Source organism: Canis lupus, chromosome 11 (genome assembly GCF_011100685.1).
Source record: "Canis lupus familiaris isolate Mischka breed German Shepherd chromosome 11, alternate assembly UU_Cfam_GSD_1.0, whole genome shotgun sequence".
NCBI classification, from domain to species: Eukaryota; Metazoa; Chordata; class Mammalia; order Carnivora; family Canidae; genus Canis; species Canis lupus.
Window position 1 is genome coordinate 42,896,828 of NC_049232.1, and position 21,420 is coordinate 42,918,247.

At 36.4% G+C, this 21,420-nt stretch overlaps 1 long non-coding RNA gene across 1 annotated transcript; it reads right to left on the bottom strand.

Moving 5' to 3' along the window:
- Nucleotides 1–328: 328 nt before the first annotated feature.
- On the bottom strand, nucleotides 329–20,686 carry LOC111098068. Its single transcript, XR_005366411.1, has 3 exons — nucleotides 20,586–20,686; nucleotides 1,554–1,786; nucleotides 329–512 (listed from the first exon to the last, which is right to left on the bottom strand). It is a non-coding gene; the product is annotated as an uncharacterized LOC111098068 (long non-coding RNA).
- Between the last annotated feature and the right edge of the window lie 734 nt (nucleotides 20,687–21,420).

Genomic DNA, 21,420 nt, shown 5'->3' on the forward strand with positions numbered 1-21,420 from the left:
GCTGTCCTACTTCACAGAAACACGTTTATTTTGAATTAGGCTGGCTTTTGCGAGGACTCGGCCTTGGTGACAAACCGTCAAGAGGGTTAGAGCCCCGAACTCTGGGCGCACCCTCCACCGAGCTTCTCCTTTCCCACACACCCTTGCCCTGGTGAGCCTGCCTTTCATCAAAGTATTCATGCAAAATAAATGCAAATCCAGGTAGTCATCGGAAAGTCTGCAAAACCTACTCCAGAGTTCTTAATCCTCAAAATTCCCAGCGGGAACCGCAACAGAAAACGCTTTTCCCGTTCCCCCCCTCGCCCCATCCCCCACCCCCAGTTCTTCCTCGGCTCCATCCACCTACTGGCAAAGGGGTAAAGTCTTTTATCCGAAGATAAGGGACCTCTTAGACTATTTTGCAAAGGACCCTTTATGTTGCAAACACTTTCCATCCGGGAGAGTGCCAGAAGCGGCAGTGAGCAAGATCACAAACATCCTTCATTTTCTCTTTACATTTTGTCTTGAAACTCCTGTGCGAGAAAAACAAAAACCCAACTGTAAAGAGCAGACACAGGGAGAATTCCCCTAAAACCTTAGGTTACTGCTCACACTTAAAAATATGTTAATTGTTTATTTAAATGTTTAAAATTTTAAAAATGTAATCTAGTGTCGCGGTAAATCTTTTGAGACCAGTTTAGAGTGTTCTCCCCCTGCCCCCCCCCCGCTTTTTTTTTTTTTCTGAGCAAAATTTGTATGAAGTTCATTCTCCTTTAGGTGATTTGACTGCAGATACTCAGATTCAGACTGATCTGTTGCACGTGCCCCAGAGTGTCTCAGAAAATATATTTGCAGCTTCGTATCGACGATCATTTATGTAAAGCTTCCCACAAATGTCCTCAGATTTATTTTCCTCTCCTCTTTTTACACAGTAGCAACTTTTAGCAGGATAAACTCATGTCTTTGCTGAGCATGCAAAGGGAGGTCTAGGCGACCAGGCAAGGGTGAGGTAAGAAAAACTGGAGGTGAGAAAAGGCAAATCAGAGCTTTGTGTCCGTTTCTTTCAGGGATGGTCACAGCTTTCTCTAAGCTTCCTCCTGGAGCCGATACATCTCATGCAAAATTAATACAAGTAATTAAAAATAGCAGTTTCCAAAGTTAAAGGAAACCATCTGTCTCAGCTGGTGGTAATCAGTCTTTTGGCGGCCCCTTTACCGGGACCTGGGAAGAAACGGTTTTTCTGCTTCCGATGCTCCGAGGCTCTTTCTTATATTGAAGATTTATGTTTCCACTTGTGTGCGATGCACGTCTAATTTGAAATAATAAAGCCGGGCTGAGCGACCAGTCAATCAGAGCTATCAACTGCTCTCGGTACGCAGCCCTGCCCCCCACCTCCCTCCGGTCTCTAACCCTCTTTCCCTCCCCGACTCCCCCCCCCCCCCCCCACACACACACACACACACGCGCTACCCACCCCCTCCTCTTTCCTCCCTCCTCTGCTCTCTCACACACTCGCACTTTCCCCCCACGTGTGTTCAGATCAAACCCTTGCCCCATAGAGCAAGTGACCGCACCGGGGCACGGTGACAAAGGCGGAGTTTGTATCAGAAGAAGACTGAGGCCCGGGGAGACACGGCGGCTAGAGAAACAGCTGTCTTATCAGCCCGCTGCAGAGATGGAGATGGCTCGAGAGGTCCTCAACAGATAATCACTTGAATAGGTTTGCAATGCGCCAAACTTCACGCTTGATAAGACCAACCCAATGTAGAGAGCAGCCCGGATCCTGCTCCATTCTGTTTTATCTGAGCTGTAAATTAAGAAATTGAAATTCAGGTGGCAGAGGCAGCAGTCTGCTGATAGACCGCTAAAGTAAACTGTCATTAAAATGCTTGCGGCAGGCAGAGAGGGGGCGCTTGGAATGGGATATTGTTTAATTTTTTAATGGGGAGTGGGGAGTAGCCGTGAGAGCAAAAGCCCACCGGTTTTAAAAATTATCTGGGAAGGAGAAGCTGAGGAGGACTGGCAAAGGGACACAGGATCTTGATCATGATCCCTTGCTATAGCTGCCATGCATAAACAATCTGAAAAGTATAAAGTTGTGGGAAGTTTGGTGAAATAAAAAGTAAGGAACAATTTAAAGCAATCTGATAGAAAAGAGAATTCTGTCTTTATCAGAACAGAGGGCAAAGGAAGTTCTCTGGCTACACTATTAGAAATTGATTCTAAATGCAATCTACAGTTTTCCTTTTATTATGAGAAAAGCAGATCAACTGGATACAGAGGAGTTACCATAAACTGAGGTTAACTTGACCTTTTTGTTGATGTGATAGTGGCACTGGAGAGATTCCAGGGTGATTTTTAGACTACCCTAAGAAATTACTGACTACAGGAAGAGAATCAGCTTAGCTACTTATAGGAAGAAGAGTTATATTTCACCTCCTTTACCCAGATAATTACCAAGGGGTAATTCAGGAAACGAAAAAAAAAAAAAAAAAATCCCATGTGTGTATTTTGACACCACATGGTTCTTACAGCATACTTTATACCTACACTCCTATATCTGCTTTTATGGATAGGAGGCATGAAATTCTAAAGCATTATTTAAATGTTTCACAAAAGTTTAAAATGTATAATGACCAGAATAATCAGTGTCCTTGCTGCCTTGATTGAGTAATGACTTTGCACTGTGCCTTGTTCTGTCATTGAGTAGATGTAAATTCACTAGTGTGCATTTAGGAGAGTGCATGACAGGATACATTTCATTTTTCACAACAGCATTTATATCTTAAGTTTTAGCAATATTTTTAAAAGAGACATTCTGATGATAACACATAGTTAATGCAGCTTTAGAAAATCCATCAGTTTTTCCTTTAACCCCAAAACTTTGATCAATGTCAGAGTACACTTAATTGATACTATTAAGGCTACTTAAATCACAGAGGGATGTGGAATAATTAAAAATGAATTTGTCAGGAAAGGTGGTGAAAAAAATTTTAAGGTGCTAGTATACCATTTCAGTACTTATTAAACTATTTCGGTACATTTAAAAACTATTTTAAACTTTGCACTTATCTGATTACTCACAGGGAGATGAGCAAATAAATACAAGTCAGAGAATCTCAAACACATTTCTTTTTAATTCTTCATGCAAAAATCTTTCATATCTTCTAAATCAGAAAACAGGTGGGGTTTTTCTTTTAATTCAAGTGTATAGATGAACGAGTGATGTATGGATTATTTCATGAGACAAAAATTTTTGTTTATGCAAGCTAACTTTTCCCTTCCATATCACTATTTTCCATAATGTTATATTGGTTTAAAAAAATGGCCGCTGTATAAGAATTTTAAATATTCTTTTAAATTCCAGCCTTTCAAGCACTATTATCTTCAAATAATCAGACAGTAAGATATTTTTCTGCTAGTTACAAATACTCTAAGTTTGAACTGCCAGCTTTATGAGTCTCTTAAGCTATGTTTATTTTTGTTTTTCTTAATTTTAAAAAATGCATACAATGGACAGCTTAAACTATTCTTTGGGAAGATAGGACTTTTTAAAGATGGGAATTTACATAAGGGCTAAAAGATGTACTCTAAGTCTGAAATGTGAGAGAAAGATATTTTATAAATGTACATTATAATGTTTCAAAACTAAAAGATAATTGTAAAAAGAAAAGTACACTATTGAACAATGTTTTAGCATGAATTATAAAAACCACTCTTGTCTAATATTTGTCGTGAATGATATATATGGTACTATGAATGATGAAAAATAATTTAAAAATCCAAAAATGCCAATTTTATTTTTAAGAGGATTCCCCATTAACTCTTCTCTGTGGGAAATGGGATAATAGATTTTAAGGAAAATATTCTATGATGAATAAAGGCAAAAATATCAGATGCTTTAGAAATATCTAAATTTTGTGATATTTTTGTTTAAAACTGATTATAGATCTATTCCCAAAGAAATAAATCAGACAACTAATAGTGTCCTTATACATATAATATTTATCTTCAGGTGACAGTCAAATGACCAATACATAATCAGTTCCCAAGTATTTATTCCTGATCTTTGACAAAAGACCTGTTTCAGTTTGATTTAAGCATCTTTTGAGTGCCTCTATTTGTACAATATCTCTTCACAAGTTTTTAATAGTATAGCTTGTCAAAAATTAGTCCTTTAAGTAGAAATTGTAATGTTACTCTAGCAAGAGCCACAATTGTGCAATTGTGGAGAGTTTGGGTTTGCACTTCAGGCACATCCTGATTTGAACCCGACTCCATCACTGTGGGGCCTTGGACAAGTTACTCAATCTCTTCTAAGCCTTGATTTACTGATCTATACAACGTTGATAATAATGCTTAATGTAGGATGACTGTGAGTTGAAATGTAACCATGAGTGTAAAATATTTAAACTTCTCTGAAAAGAGGAAACAAGGGATACACAGTAACTACGATGAAGGAAACATAAATGGTGACTTAGCACACTTATCTGATGAAGCAAGGATCAGAGTTCCTGCCTTTACATACGGTCTCTGAAGTATAGTCATTTGCTCTTATTACTATCCCAACCGATCTATCCTATGATAAATATCTTTTCCCATTCCTAATTGTAACTAAGTTTAAAAGACCTCAAAAGGTGTAAAATCTTCTGCCTGCCCTCTGATGAGGCTTCAATACATTTCCCAGTACCATTTCATGATTTGCCCATGAAAAGTTGTGGGTCTTCAAAAAGGAACTTAGTCTGAAATCCCATTTGATTGATATAATAAAAACACCTTAGATTTTTATAGTACCTTTTATCACAAAAAGCTCAATGCACTTTTACATATTTATCATTGTAACCCAGAAGGTAAGGAAGGACATAAATTTTTTTCTCATTTTCAGGAGCATAACAGAGGCATTAGGAATATGGGTTACATTTTTAAGATTAATAAGAATAAAGAGCAGCTTTCCTGAATGTTGTCTTTCTACAGTGTTACTCTCTTTGGCATTAATTATAACCACTGCACTTTAGTTAGGCTCAAAATGTTAGTGTGTGGCATTAAGTATGTTATAATTACTCACTGAAATCAGTTGAATGAAATATATATAATCAGTCTAATCAAATTAAAATATTTTTATTTTATGCCAAGAAATATTTTTATTACTTTTATTATTTTATTTTATTATATATATATATATATATGCATGTATTATCCAATCTTATTTACCATTCTGTGTTATCTCTAAGGCAAGAATTTAAAAGTTACTAGTCATTTATGGCCTTGGAAGAAATCAGTTTCAATCTCCTTATCACTGGCCTTTCCCCAGGCTCTCCACATTTTTATAGGCTATTATATTTATTCCATTTACATAGGCTAACAGTACTCCCTGCTCTAGTTTTCTATTTCTTAGGTTGTCTGTGCTTGATAAATCTATCAAATACATATCCAAAAGAAGGTAGAAGTAAAGTGTATAAAGGGCACAAGAGGCTATGCTTTTTATAATTGTCTTTTGAATGAAACAAAATGAAGAAATAACGTCCACTTGACATTATAAAACATATAATATCAAAAGAATACTAAAATTTGCTTATGGTTTATACTCTTGCTGTTTTCTCCTGGACTAACATTGCCACGGATTGATAGAGATACAGCTATGGATGTGGACTTCCATTGAATAAGCAGAATGGAAGGAAACAAAACTCTGTAGCCCAATAAAAAGATGAATCTTAAACTTTTTGATGTCTAAGTTCATAGATGACAATGAAAGACCAATGGTATTTTTATTCTCAACTTCAATGAGCATCTCTCTGTGCCCTGAATGTACCTTTCAATTTGTTGAGATTGAATCACACAAAGTCCAGTCATGTGACTGCAAGACTTCTTTGAGGAAGTGCAATTAGCACCAAGAAGAAACATACGTACACACAGAACAGTCAGAGCTGCTCTTTACTGCCATCACAACAACCCCTTTTAATCCTTCATGTTGATGTCGCTAAATGGGAAATCTATTTCTCTGACTGAGCATATGTATGTGCATCTTAAGGGAATACAGAGAATACTATTGTAATAAAAATGATGTTCTGTTCCTTTGGTCACTGTCATTCTAGTATGAAAAATTAGACAATATGGTTGTTTGAAATGTCAGTGTTTGTAAACATGAGTTGGAAGATGTAACGTAGATGAACGGTGTTACAGACTGTTTAAGCTGTTTGAGTAACAAATAGACATTTCCTTGAATTATTTTGACATAATTTACTGTGAAATTTCTTTTTTTCTTTTGCTGATATTTCTAGATTTCTTGTGCAGACAACACAAAGAAAGGCCTTTCTTTTATGTCAGTGCTCTCATTATTTAACTCATACAGCACTGATGTTTTCTAGAATACTAGTATTTCCTAGACATGAAATGAATGCTAAAAGAAAGGTATGTTTCCATATGAGCCATATCAAAAGGATATGAAGATCTGAGCCACTTTATAAGGTGTTATAAAAGAGGAAAATATAAATATATGTTGTAGTGCTTTAGTCCCTAGTTTCAAAAGATCTTTCTATAAATCTCCTTTATTGGGTTGTGTGCAATGTGTGCGCATGTGGGTATGTTTGGAGCAAATGAAATGAGATTCAGAGGGAAAAACTGCAAGACTTTGGTAGAGGAGGCCAGGCTGACTGTAGAGGAGAAAGTTGGCTGGAGAGCAAAGATAGGTTGGTTCGGTATTCCAGAGACACGTCATAGAGGCTTTGAAAGCCAGCAGAGGAAAATAACTGACATAAAACTAATGTACTTGATCTTGGCCAAAAGGCCAAGAAGTGATACTGACATAAACTACTAGCTACAGAATATATCTATCGATAAGTGTAAATTTTGGACATGCCAAGCACGAGAGACTCAAAGGCATACGAATCAGAATCAAGACATAAATAAGGAGGGTTAAGAAGCTAAAAAGTTAAAAAACAAAACAAAAACCTACTAAGACTCCTTGGAATGAGGTGGTAAGGTCAGAGAATAAATAGAGATAGGCAAAGACTAATAGGTATAGAAGGGTTCACTGATAATAATGAAAATGTTTTGACAGCCAAAATACTTATAGAAGGCCCTGGGAAAGTGATAGGGTTCTGAATAAATAATATATTTGATCCAAAAAGCCCAAGGCAGCTATGAGGGTGAGAAATCAGGAACCAGAGCCTGTACCCTGATTAGATGTGGATGCCTCTAAGACACCTCTGTGCCCAAGAGGGGCCTTTAAAAACATCGCTAGGAAGGATGCACCGAGCTGAGAGTCCTAGGCTTGGAGAAAGGAGATGTGAGTCTGAGTGTTCTTTCTTCCACTAACTAGCTGATTCCCTATAAGCAAGTTATTCTGACTAAATCTCATGATTCCCAGAAGACTGGATTAATAAAAAATAATAATGGGTAACAAGTATTGAATATGTACTATATCCCAGACAGCATTCTAATGTTCTATATGCATTGAATCATTTAATCTCACAATAATCCTATCATTTTAAGGATGAGGAGACTGAAGAAGTTGAGTAATTTGCCCATGATCACACAACTAGAAACTGAGAGAGGTGTGATTTGACCCCAAGTAGTTCATTTGTATGGCCTAAGTCTTTAACCACTACATATCAGATGACCTCTGCAGTATGTTCTGGGTGTAAAATCCAGTAATTCTAAAGAAATAGATAAAAAAAGGGCCTCCCAGGTGGCTCAGCAGCTTAGTGCCGCCTTTGGCCCAGGGCCTGGGATCGAGTCCCACATCAGGCTCCTTGCATGAGGCCTGCTTATCCCTCTGCCTGTGTCTCTGCCTCTTTCTTTCTCTGTGTCTCTCATGAATAAATAAATAAAATCTTAAAAAAAAAAGAAAAAATATATAGCAGAAATTAAAGAGGACATAACACAAGAGAACAAGAGTATAGGGAAAATAGAGATTACAATTAACATAGACAAAACTATTTTTTAAAATGGAAATAATCATACTCAAGTCTTTAAATACCATCTGTTGCTCACAAATGGAAGAGAGATAAAAATGATACTTAAATAGTTTACTTCCTTAAAATGATTCAGGTCAGGGCAGCCTGGTGGCTCAGCGGTTTAGCACCACCTTCAGCCCAGGGCCTGATCCTGGAGACCCGGGATCCAGTCCCACCTTGGGCTCCCTGCATGGAGCCTCTGCCCCTCTCTCTCTGTGTGTCTCTCATGAATAAATAAATAAAATCTTTAAAAAATATAAAATAAAACGATTCAGGTCAAATACAATAGGATTTTGATTAAACATAATATACAATGTCCTAGGGGGTCCTAGCTATCAGTCATACTAGGTTATGAGGAAATTTTCATTATTTGGTTTTTGTAAATTTTAATTTTCAGAAGTCTACTCCACAACCATAGTAAATAGTGATAAGCCATGGAAAGGACGGTATATATTTGGTAATTCAATGATATATAAAGATTTCCATGAAATATTGAGAGCATTCAACATCCCATAAAGAATAGTCACTAGAATATTAAAGAGTGGCATGCTTTCTTTTTTATAAATCTGAAAAACAGGTAGTTTTGTGTTTGGGGTCAAAAAACACATGAAAAACTATGGCTAAGAGCTCGTTTCAGCCCTATAGTCAGCAAGGTGGAAGCTGCTGGTAGATACTGAATGTTGAGGACCAGAGACCTCTTAAAAGACAACTTACATTTGTAGAGAGGACAGATGAATAGCCCTGGAGTTTCCAAACAAAATATTATTCACTTACAAAAACAAATCTTGAGATTTAATCCATATGAAAAATACATTTATAATAGAGCAAACTGATGAAAATTTCAGAAATTACCAGTTTCTAAGAATGTAAGATAATAACTCCCCTGCCCATTTAGAATTGCCTAATATTCACTATACTCAATATCAACTATTTCCTTCATTTAATGCCTATCTGTATTATGGCCAAGGGATGTTCTTTTCATTTAATTAATCATTTCTTTTTCCCTATTATGCCCTTTCCTGCAGTTGCTAGAGAATCTCATAAAATGCACCTTTATTCTCAACCAGCAAAGCCCTTAAAGTGATTTGCTTATATTTCTATAGCATATAAATAAATGAAAACCATAACACAGTAAATAATTATAATGAGATTGAACAAAAACTGGCTTGCTGACAGGTACCATTTAGTGAATTGCTATTTCAATGCCCTAAACAGTCACCTGAGTTAATTCAATTTTCTATTGTTTAATATTTGTCTTTAAAATCACTCTGCAGAAAGTGGGAAACTGGCTCATGGTCTCAACTCTATAGGATGGTACAGTCTGAACACTCTCACTTATTTAATTTGCTATTTAAAAATATTCTAATGTTATGACCAAGAATCTAACAAGAACTCCATGCAGAATTATTTGATTTTAAAGGAATATAATGACCAAACTTGTAGTCTTGGTAGACTTGGAAAAGAAGATATTAAGAAATAATATCAAAATAAGAGAAATTTATTTTTCAACATGAAGTTTTTAATGTGGCTCTGCTACTGTTTTTTAAGCTTTATAAGTTGTAAACACATATTAACTTTTAGATATGAATTATGACCATTTTGAAAAAACATTATTTGTCACAAACAGAGGACATAAGCGCCGCTGCCCTCGATCATGCACTCATTTGACTCGTGGCGCAGTCTTGAATAATTTTAAACCAAACATGACTGCGGCAATCAATTTTCGTCCAATTTATTGGGCATGAGTTAAAGCCAATTAAAAAACCATTTTTGGTGCAATTCAAGGGGAAAATGTATAAACCCATGAAAAACAGATTTCAGTCCTAGACATGAGTCATCACTATTCTAAATAATGGTGTCAGCCCCAAATCAGAAAGAACAAATCCTAAAATTGCATATTCCACACTGGAAACTGCATTTCTCAGCAATGATTTTATGTATTTTAAAATATTTTTTAATAAGAAATTAACCTGGAAGGAAAAAGTATGCTCTTCTAACACTGTGTCATTTCTGAATATTTTTTAGCCATTAAATTAAAAGGTAATTTATAGCGGCTCCTGAGTTTCTGAATTAAGACCTAAAATAGAAAGTCATCTGTAACTTTTATACAGAGAAAGCAAAACATTTTACCTATAATTTTAAAGAATCTTTTAACTATTAGACCATGGCTCCTCTCACATGAATATAGTAGCTATCTTTTAAGGCCATAAAATGAAACAATCCCTGTACACTCTGGATAATCTTAGGATAATCAAAGCAGCAAAATGGGAGCTTCTAGGTTGGAAATTACAGCTATAAAATACAGCCATGCATTTTCAATCTGTATATTTAAGAGGCTTTCTCAGGATTGCAGCCGCTCACAGTATTCAAGCAGTTGTGGATTCTGGTTCTGCCTCTCCCATATTCCTTGGTATATGACTTTGGGCCCATTCCCTGACCTCTCCAACCCTCCGATTTCTCTTGGTAAAATGAGTACTATAAGAATAAGAGCCACATCTTAGGGTTATTGTAAGCACTAAGTGAAAAAATACTTGTCAAGGTCTTAGGAGAATGCCTGGCACAGAGTGTATCTTCAGTGACCATTAGAACCGGTGAGAGGAAAGTCTGGATTCTCACACATAGCTGTGACTTGAAGCCTCAACCTACTCGGTAGGTTTTTTTCTTTTAAAGTACAGATGCCTGGTCTGTATCCTAGGACATCTGCTCAGTAATTTTGAGGTGAGGTCTCAGCATATGTGTTTATAAAAACCTCCACGGATGATTCTGATTGATTTAAAACAAAAAAACAGTACTAACTTTTCAATTGCTCAGGTAACTTGGAGTTAAAGTATGGCTTAAACTATTTAAGTGTGGATCTCTGTTGAGCAGTTTAAAAAAAAAAAAAAGATTTTATTTATTTATTCATGAGAGACGCAGAGAGAGAGGCAGAGACCTAGGCAGAGGGAGAAGCAGGCTCCCTGTGGGGAGCCCGATGCAGGACTCATCCCAGGACTAGGGGATCCCACCCTGAGCCAAAGGCAGACCTCACCTGAGGCACCCAGGTGCCCCTCTGTTGAACATATTAATGAGAATAATTGCCAAACTTGTGCTTTTGTGTTATGCTGAAAGAGATTTAACTGGCAGACTTTTAAAAGATTTGATTTACTGAAGCTTGTAGCTTTTACTTCTATTTAATAAGCATAGACAGATGAGGCAGGGGATTTTTTCAGTTCTATTTTCCTATTGAGTTAGTTCATTTCTAACTGTCCTATTTCAAGATAAGTAAGCAGTCTCCTCAGTGATAGAGATCAAGGAACACTGCATGGTTAAGAAAAGCAGCTACCAGAAAAATATTTATATTGGCCCAACATGACCACCCGACAAGTTATTCACCATGATTGTTTAACAAAAATGAGGACATTTTCCCTGGGAGTGACTTTCAAATATTAACCGGGGAAAAAAGGACTCTCTTTAACATCTTCCCATTAGTGGGAAATAATTTATTAGATTTACAACCTGTCACCTTGGAAGGGAAAGAGATATTGTCCTAGTAGACCTTGGGTTTTAACAATATGAGTAAAGGGACAGCACAACCCTAAGGAAACAAAGGATAGCCAGGTCTTAGAGGTATCAGGAGAAGGTGATGGGGAGGTGAGAAAACCAGAGTTTGCCCCATTTTTGCTTAGGGCCGCTCAAAGTACAGCTGGTATATTCCCAGGCTTAAGGCTTTTATAGGCCTTGTTGGTAGGAAATCGGAGTTATTTAAACCCTGGAATATCTCTACACAAGAATCCAAGAAAATTCTAACACTGTCACACTACCAGATAGTTTTTAATTTAGAGCGTATGCCATTGATACACTAGATTGATACATTAGATTCTCCCTGAATCAAAGAATGTAAATTGTATAGGTGACCTAATATTGGGAAAATCCTCATTCTCTGGGAACACTTTTAGCCTGACCCCTGGGGCTTAGAAAGGACCCTTAAAGTCTAGATGTAATTCCAACATCATGCATTGGCAAGCTATTGGTAGATCAAGGTGTTGAAATATTGATCAAAGAGTTGGTATACCCCAGATTCCAGTTTTAAAACTATGAATCTCTGTTTCTTATATATAAAATGAAATTATATTATTTACTCTTCTTACTTTATGAGGTTATTGTGAAGCCAAAATAAAATTACATATATGAAAACTGGAAAATTTTTTATTGTTGTGGCATAAGAATTGAGAGGAAAAATAACTATTTTTTAATGTATAGAACTTTCCAGCAAATTATCCAAAAGCCTTTCAGGAACATATTTCCTTTTTCTTATTAAATAAACTTTTTCCCCCCTTTTCAATATAATTCCACAAAAGTTTCAAAATCAGGTTGTAAAATAACAATTCTATGTTAACACTTCAAAAAGTGAAATTGCCTGAAACTTGCTGAACTATTATGAAACATGAAAATGAAAATCTGTAAAAATAAAAATAAAACCTTCCATTTTCCTTGTTTATGAATATAATGTTTCATCTAAGTCTAGCCTTAGACAATTGGTTTCTAAAACATGGCTCTTTGAAATTTTAAAGAGAGCTCTTTCAGAATTTTTTCATTTAACCAGCAGAGAACTGCTTTCTCACAGCTGGAAGCTTAAACAGCTGGTGACTCTGGATACTTTTTTATTCCCCTGGGTAACAGTTCAAGGATCCTCACTGTGCTCTCAGGACAGCCAGCAAGGTATGTGGTCAGGAACATGTTCCAATACAAGCCAATTCCAAAGCCACCCCTCCACACATCCCCTAGGAGTAGAAAACAGACAACTCAGAGCCTTGTGTCACCTGAATGGGCAGATATTCTATCTGTTGAGGAAAATCAGCCTTCATAAGAATTTGCTTTCTGACCCATGATCAGAGATCACAAGGCCTATGTGACCATAAGGATTCTCTGAAGGACTTAGGAGGTCAGTCTCAGGATTTGGTTTTTGGAATTTATCAATATCTGCGCCTCCCCCCTTATTTTACATTATATAGGAAATTGCTCTTTCACTTAGGATGCATTTCTGAGTCTTTCTTAATAGAGCACTACATAGTTAACTTCATTTTTAACTTCCAGGAAGAACAAGCAAAAAGAATATTTCAGCCTAGCTGTCACTGCAGTACTATTTATTGTATCCACTAGAGGACTCTTCTCAGAATGGCTCAAAATATCTCCCCTCTCATTCCCTGTGGCCTCTGGCATTTGATGCTCAACTAACTCTTGAGTTGGGCCACTGGCTACATATCAGTGTTAGAATGAAAACATTCCCCCTACTTTACACCTCCTGCTAGTTCAATAAAGCGATGTTTAAATAACTGAACTGGCTTCAATGAACTGTACTTGCCATTTTTTCCTGCTTCTTAGCTAGATAAAATGGAGATAATTATGAAGTGGATGAGCAGGTTTAATGAAAGCCAGTTTCTTTTGGTATACTCCTGAAGCAGCAATCATCATCTGTTTGGCTTTTGAAGAGCAACAATTATAATCACTTAAACCCCCAAGGGGAACAAAAATAGAATTTACATTAGCATATAAAATATACAGCTGGATTGGGCAAGCCTATAAAATTCTGGGGAAATCATTCTAATCTGAATGCTATTCAAACTCACAAGTAAAATGAGTTCAAGAGTATTTTACATGCTTCCTTCCTATAAAATAATACATATAACAATGTTGAGAGGATTTTCCTAAAAATGAACACAAGGAAACAAAAAAATTGTTGCCAGGAGAGAATCCCAGTGAGAATGGGATAAACTGCATTGTCAAGACATCAGAAAGCAAAATGCATAATGATATTCACATGAAGTACTAATCACTCTGAAGTGAAGATTTTTCATGCAATTGGGAGTTTAAGAAAGAAAAATAGGGTGGTTTCAGTCTGATCAATGATGAAACTTAATCCTAAGTAAAGAAAATTTCAGATTAATAGTACTTCCCTCCTCTGTTGTAAATGTGAAAGCAACACAAAGGAAAGTGAAATCACTTAAGTTGATGCCCTATTGTTACAAAGCAGAACTCTTTTTTTCTATTTTAAAACATTTTCATATCCTTTCCTCTCAAATAAGCTCTTTCTTACACCTCCTTTTCTAATTCTAGCCCAGATCACAGGCAATCTCCCTCACCATTTATGTTATTTAATTACTTTTGCTTTTGTGTGCCTTTCACGGTTTGCAATATACTTCTCCCCCCCCACCCCTTTGGTAGAGGATAGAAGAATAAAAATGGAGCCTGTGCTTTATCCATTATGCTACTAGCAACAAAACACTAACATAATCAATATATTAAAGGCTTGCCTGGCTGTGCACATTTGTCAAAGGCAGTGTATCTGAGAAATTACACTAATGAATCTTTAAAAATTCAGCATCACAGAAAACTTGCTCTCCCTCATCTTAAGTACATATCAAAATGTAAAAACTAGAAAAATATATACTGCATCTTTCTTTATATTATCTGAAGGTCTACTGTTACTTTTTTTTTAAATAAAAAAAAGTGTGTAAAACTTCACTGCCACTGAGAAACACTTCCTGAATACCCTCACTAAAGCCAACTGCAGGCAAACTGGTGATAGTGTCCTCTATGCTCCTAAAAGCACTTTGTACATAGCTCAGATAGCAATGATCTCACTCCATTATAACCATTTGTTGACATGTCTGTCTCCTGCACTGACTGTGCAATGCTCGATAGCAAACGCATCTTTCCCAGTAGGGTATTTCCCGGCTCCAGCCCTGTGCCTAAAATGTAGTAAGCTCACGATCATGTTTGTTGAGTAATATATGTGCCATTAATTTGTATTCTAAGATACACCAAAATGTTATGGTGTCTATGATAAGAACTAAACATATTAAATACCATCTCTGTCATAATATCAAATTTAGGGATCCCTGGGTGGCGCAGCGGTTTGGCACCTGCCTTTGGCCCAGGGCGCGATCCTGGAGACCCAGGATCGAATCCCACGTCGGGCTCCCGGTGCATGGAGCCTGCTTCTCCCTCTGCCTGTGTCTCTGCCTCTCTCTCTCTCTCTGTGTGTGACTATCATAAATAAATAAAAATTTATAAAAAAAAAAAATATCAAATTTAATGGTGATAAATTAAGCACTAATAAATTAGAAATTCAGAAGTTTAGATTTCTATAGCAATCTTCTCACTCTCATTATCCTTAAAGGACAGTGGTAACTTTTTAATATTTTATTAAATATTTATAATCTGTACTGTGGTTAATTATTTTTATTGGAAACACTCAAAAAAGCTGAATTCTCAGTTCTAAACGGTAATGACCTCAGATTTCATTAACTGTATATGTCTATTAAAAAAAAAAAAACAAACATTAGAACTGTCTTCTCAACCTCTGCCAATGTCTGTCAGGTGTGATAGTATCTAGTTTGTATTATTTTACTCTTTCCTGTAAACCCCTCACGCTCTGAGAGACTTTGAAAAATCCACAACGTACAACTTTACTTTGAACAAAAAATGTAACAATTTCATGTTTAAAAGAATTTAAATGGATTAAATTGAGGTGCAAAGCTCGAAGGACTCCAGAACCTATGCAGGAATTATCATAAGGTTCTTCCATTCTTTCCCTAATTTGAACACAGGGATTTAAACATCTCCTAATTTTTCAAGTGAAATTACCATTTTGTATGAAGTTATGGGAAAGCAATAGTGGAGATAAGGATCCACAGGCCTATCCTTAAAAACTTAGATTTTTAGTTAATAATAAGTATAACTAATGTACTTTTCATTAGATAAAATTCAGTTTTGTGACATTAATTATCCCATAAATTTAAAACTGAAAAACTGCTTTAATAAGTTTTCTCTTTTGCTTCCTACTAATAAAACTATAGCTTTTTGTATATGTATATTTACACTTATTATTTACATATAGACCTGTGCACTTTGATAAATTTGAAGGGAAAGAAAATTGTCATTTCTGTGATTTTAGTACTTAAAATGTAATGTAAAATTTCAAATCAAGGATAAATAGAAAGTTATACAAATATTAACTGTGATAATAACAGATTGAATTTTATTGAAAATGAGCCAAGTAACTAGAATTAGTTTTTGGAGAGTGAATATCCAAGGGTTTGTCAGGGCATGGTCTCCAAGGTCAGAGTGAAGTGGAGCCAAGTTATGTGTGACCAACAGCAAGAATTCTGCAAGACTTAAACACTTAAACCCCACAGCTCTTTGATTATAACGTGGTCCTTAAAAGGCAAAAGTTATAAGACTTTTAAAAAAGCTACTGGCACTCTCATAGTAACTGAGGTTTAAACATGATAGATCTACGTATGGGTACCTGGATAGCTCAGGCAGTAGGGTATGTTCTCTGGATCTCAGTCTTGAGTTTGTGCCCCACCCCACGTTGAGTTTGGAGATTACTTAAAAATAAAGTCTTTAAAGAAAATAAAAATAAGTATGATAGATCTGAATGATTTTACTTTATAAAAAGCTGACACAAAACATCAATTTCTAAAAAGTTCTTCACTCAACAAGAGCATAAAATTCAAATGCTCTTTTAACAGGTGAGCTCTGTGCATTTTGAAAAAGTAATTCAATTAAAAAAAAAAATGTTTACACCAAACAATTTAGGAGCCCATTTATCGTATAACATGCAGACAGAGTTATTCTGAGTGCCTTCATTTCTTCTCAGGTGAAAGTGAAAAATCGAACAGTTTTCTGTTGAATGTAAATGAAGTCCTTAAACATTTTTTCATTGGTACTTAAGGGAACTTGAATGGATTACCTCCATAAAATCTTAATATCTCCATTTTTGCAGATTCGATATCTATGTCTCATTCTCTCAAGTTCAAAGATTTTATAAATAAAAGAAGAGCACAATTAGAGCCTTTTAAAGGGAAGGAATCTTTTTTCTAATATATGAGAGTCTATCATCTTTCATATTTAAAAAGGAATCATATAATGGGGTTTCATTTGAAAATTCTATTTTCTATATCACTTTCTATATGTCTCTAACTAAATGAGGGCAATTTAAAAATTCAGAAAATAATTGCAGTGTAAGTTAATTGATTATAGGTATATCAAGGTAAGCTAACTTAAAAAATACATAGTATGGCAAAAAGTCATTAAATGATTTGCCACTCATCAAATCATATAATATTACTTAGGCAAATATTATTGTAATCAAAATTTTAAAGTCCTTAAATGAAAAATTAAATAGCATTTAAGTTGGTAACATAATAACAAAAAAAAACACTCTGCTTATTTGATTTTGAGTCCCCTTGTAAGGAAAACTGAGTTTGCAGTTAGATTATCCTTTTAGTTAGTAGGCATCTTTGGTACTTATTTGAAAATACTTCTGTCATTATCATTGATTTAATCTTCCTCTCCTTTTGCTTGTTTTTGGGGTGGGATGGAGAATGCAATAAATTTTCCATAATTATTGTCCCAAGAGAGAAACAACCAGTCAAATTAGCCTATTATATCCAAACCCAATTTGGGAATTATAATTAGGAATATTTCACTAAGTTTTATTTCTTCAAAAATGTTTTATCAAAGAAAGTGCCAAGATTAAGAGTAATCATTCCTATCTTGGGAATTTGTGGAGATCATGTGGGTTTTACGTGGAGGGTCTTTTTAAATTTAGAAAATTATCACACATTTTCATTTTGTTTGATTTTAGATCCAAGTTATGATAGATTTGATTCAACTGGTTATGAAGCTGTCTGACCTTATTCTAGTTAGTTGCTAGGCATAATAAAACCTCCACCTAAAAAAATTAATTAATTAATTAATTAAATATAAAAAAAATAAAACCTCCACCTACAGTGTTTTGATGATTAACTGAAATAATATATGTCAAGCACTCACACAGGAGTGGATTCATGGCTGGGTCAAGGCAGGTGGACAACAAATGTTAACTACTAAGGTTAACTTCTTAGCTATTTCAGGTTGCATACTTGATACAAGGTATACATTACTAATTAGAAGTAATAAATGAAGGTTATTTTTGAATTGTTAAAATCATAATATCACTTCAGCTCTTCCTCTTTTGCTTGTTTGCTTGCAAGAACATTTCATGTCCTAGATATGGTACAAGGGGTAAAAAGTGCAATGTAACATTGGATGACCCTGGCTGCCACCCACCTGCACTCCCCACATATATCCCATCTATTTTGCTCCTTTATATATCATACCTATTTACATAAAGTGAGTAAATGTTATGGGATAAATATTTCTATGAGAATATTGCTTAGTTGAAAACACTTAGAATTTTGTTCTTATGAATATTATAAGCTTCCTGTTTTTGTGAAATTTATTCTAATGGACTGAGGTTTAGGGAAAATATCAGAACATGGCCACTGTATTTCTAATGTGCTAATGACATATAATTAGAACATTGAGGAAAGAAATGATAATAGTATTACTTTCTGATATGAAGAAATTTTCATAATGAGAAAGTTTAGTAAATCTAAAATTGCCACAGAATTGTAGTATTAGTGAGGGAAAGTGCCTGGAATATTAGCAATAAATAATTTAAGTACATTTATAAGATATTAAACTATATGTATTATTGTCACTTAGATGACTTTCAATTACCCAACTTATTTTAAATAATAATTTTTATGAACATCTTCAAGTGAAACAGTATTTTCAATGTGTAGGTAGAAAGTTATAGTAAAGTTGAGGGCTTAGGTGAAATTATGAGTATTATAAAATAATTCTGATTAAAGGGGTTTTTCCCCAAGTATCCAAGTAATTTAACTTTGCACATATACAGGCCATAAATTTACTTGCAAATAACTGGACAGCAGTAGTAGTGAATTCTTACTTTGTCTGTAGTCCTCATATAAATGCAGTTTAATATGTTCCTTAAAATCAACAAATAACCCAGGCAGTACCAGTATAGATCAAGATTAATCACAAAATTAAATAGGCATGACAGATGAGTAAAATGAACCAAAGTAAATTATAGTTAAAAATATTGTTGGTCGACTATCTGTAGTTCAAGAATAGCAGTACAAAAAAAAAAAAAAAAAAAAAAAAGGCAAACTTAACTGAATCTCTTGCTACCAGAAATATATAAAATACTATATTTTAATTTAAATTCTTCTAACATTTCTTTTCAAAGCTTCACTGAATTGATTCTGCTTCTACCAACAGATTAGTAGTTTACTTTAGCCATTTGGAATTTCAACTGTCAAGCAGAAAACTGTTTTAAAGAAGATGATTGCAAATAGCAAGACCAAAAGCAACTGATTTGAGAAGCCAACTGCATAAGGTGTGGCTTTACCTTTACAGTTACTGGTAAATTACATCAACTTTTTGGAGAAGAGACCAAAAGTAAGTCAGTTGTTAAAATAAGTCATTAAACTGTATTCCCAATAAAATTCATTAATCTTGTGGCAATGTAATCAGTTGTTACTTTCTGTGTTTTTTTATGATCAGGTGAAGTTTATGATAACTTAAAAATATTTTAGAATAGGTCTTGAAAAATTTAAGCATATGCAATTATACCTGCACACATAATTACCAAAAACAATGTTAATTAAGAATGGTTGCAACAAAACATGAATACAATTCCTCTTAGGGGCCGTTTTTGTTTCCATTACATCCTTCAAAGGAGAAAACTTAGATGGCCTTGCCTCACCAGAGAATGTGCAGGTCCATTCCAATATAGGACATCCCAGCCATCTCCATGACAACAGCCCTTGACAAATTAAAAGGCAACCAGATTCACACACAGAAAAAGTTAAGACTACTGAGCACTGTTAATGTTTGTTTGTTTGTTTAATTCAGAGCTGGCCAAACTATTTAGAATTTTCCAGAGGAAAGGCTGAACCTTTTACCCAAACTTGAAATGGTTAAGCAGACCACAAATACTAAGTTGGATAGCTATTCTCAGAAAGTGAATGAGATAGGGGGCAAAACTGAGAAATCCTTTTCTGGAACACACCTTTAAAAAAACAAACAAACAAACAAACAAACAAGAAAAAGGGATTAGGAGAGGAGGCTGGGGAAGGACCCTTAAATAAATCTCTATTCCTCAGCTTAAAAGGAGAGAGGGCTAGAAGAGAAGGGAGAAATGGGAAGTGGGGGGTAAGCAATTCCTTTCTCCGGCCTCAAGCCTGTTTTTAAGACCACAACTTTCCAAATTTATTCTTTTCTCATCTGCAGGTGTTTAGGATTTGTCTAAGAATGACGGCTTCTAAGGTTGCTACTGAGAAGTGTGAGGAGGAGGGTGGGAGGTCTGGCAGTGCAGGTGAGGGCGCAGAGATAGTGGTGGTCACTGAGGGTGACCCCACTGTTCCTCTCCTCCTCAAGGGTTTGGGTCAGGAATGACCCGGCTACTGTGCTGAGTTCAGGAAGTCAGAGCTGCACGGGTCTTCTAGAAACCAGACAATAACCTCGTTCCCTTCGCCTCCCTCCCCTGCACCTCCACCCTGCAGACTGCCAACCCTCACTCACTTTAAATGCATCAAGCCCATTACCATCCCAAGAGTATCCACCAGATAAATGCGGAACAGGTCTACTGACCAGAGTCAAAAGAAAAACAAAATTTCAACTACTGTCTCATTTGTTTCACCGCCCCCCTCTTCCCAGCCCCTAGCCCTTTGTGTGTGCGGATTCCCCTTCAAACCACCCACAGACCGAGCATACGAGAATAAATGGTAACTTTTGGTTTAAAAGTTCACTTACCACGGCAACCTCATAGTGCTTTGTCATGCTTTTTTGCACTTAATTTTTCAAAACTGCTTGTGCAGGGCGCGGAACTGGGAAGGCAGGACTAAAGTATCTCTAGTAATCACAACAAAAAGGAGAGAACATTCACCAATCAGAATTACATTTAAATGCACAAACCTCTGAGCAAGACGCACGGTTCACACCACACGAAGGAGAGGGTGGGGGTGGAAGAAGCCAAGCTAACAAAACAAAAGGTAAAGGGGAGAGTTGAGTGGTTGGAGGGCAAATTGATCCGAGCCGTCTTTGAACTGAGCCCTGGCTGAAAACCACCACCACCGCCGCCGCCACCGCCACCACCACCAGCCCCCGCTCCCAGCACCCCAGCGATTACCCGAGTGACTGCACTTGCCTCCAGCCAGCTCAACTGCAGGAGAGGAATGCCCCATCTAAGTTCACTAGCCCTGCCACAGCCTTCCACTGCCTGATGGGTTCGTTCAGGAAGACACTTCCAGAGGCATCCATCCACTTGAGGTCTGGGTTTGGCGGCGGCTGCGGGGCTGCTGCGAGCAGCTGCTAGGCTCGCCGCCGTCGCGTTCCTGCCTCATTCGCGCTGCACAATAGTCCCGGCTGGGTGCACCTCATTAAGCCAGCCCGAGAGCCCCAGGAGCGGGGCAAGCCGTGTGACAGCGCTGCCCCTTTGTAAGGACTGTGTGATGGATGCAACCGAAGGGTGGGGTCTGGGTGGGTCAGAACTGTTAATGACAGTATGTATCATTCTGTCCTCCCGGAGAGGGAAGCCCCCTGCCCTCCCCCTACGTTGGTTTCTCTCCCTCTCTCTCTCTCTCTCTCA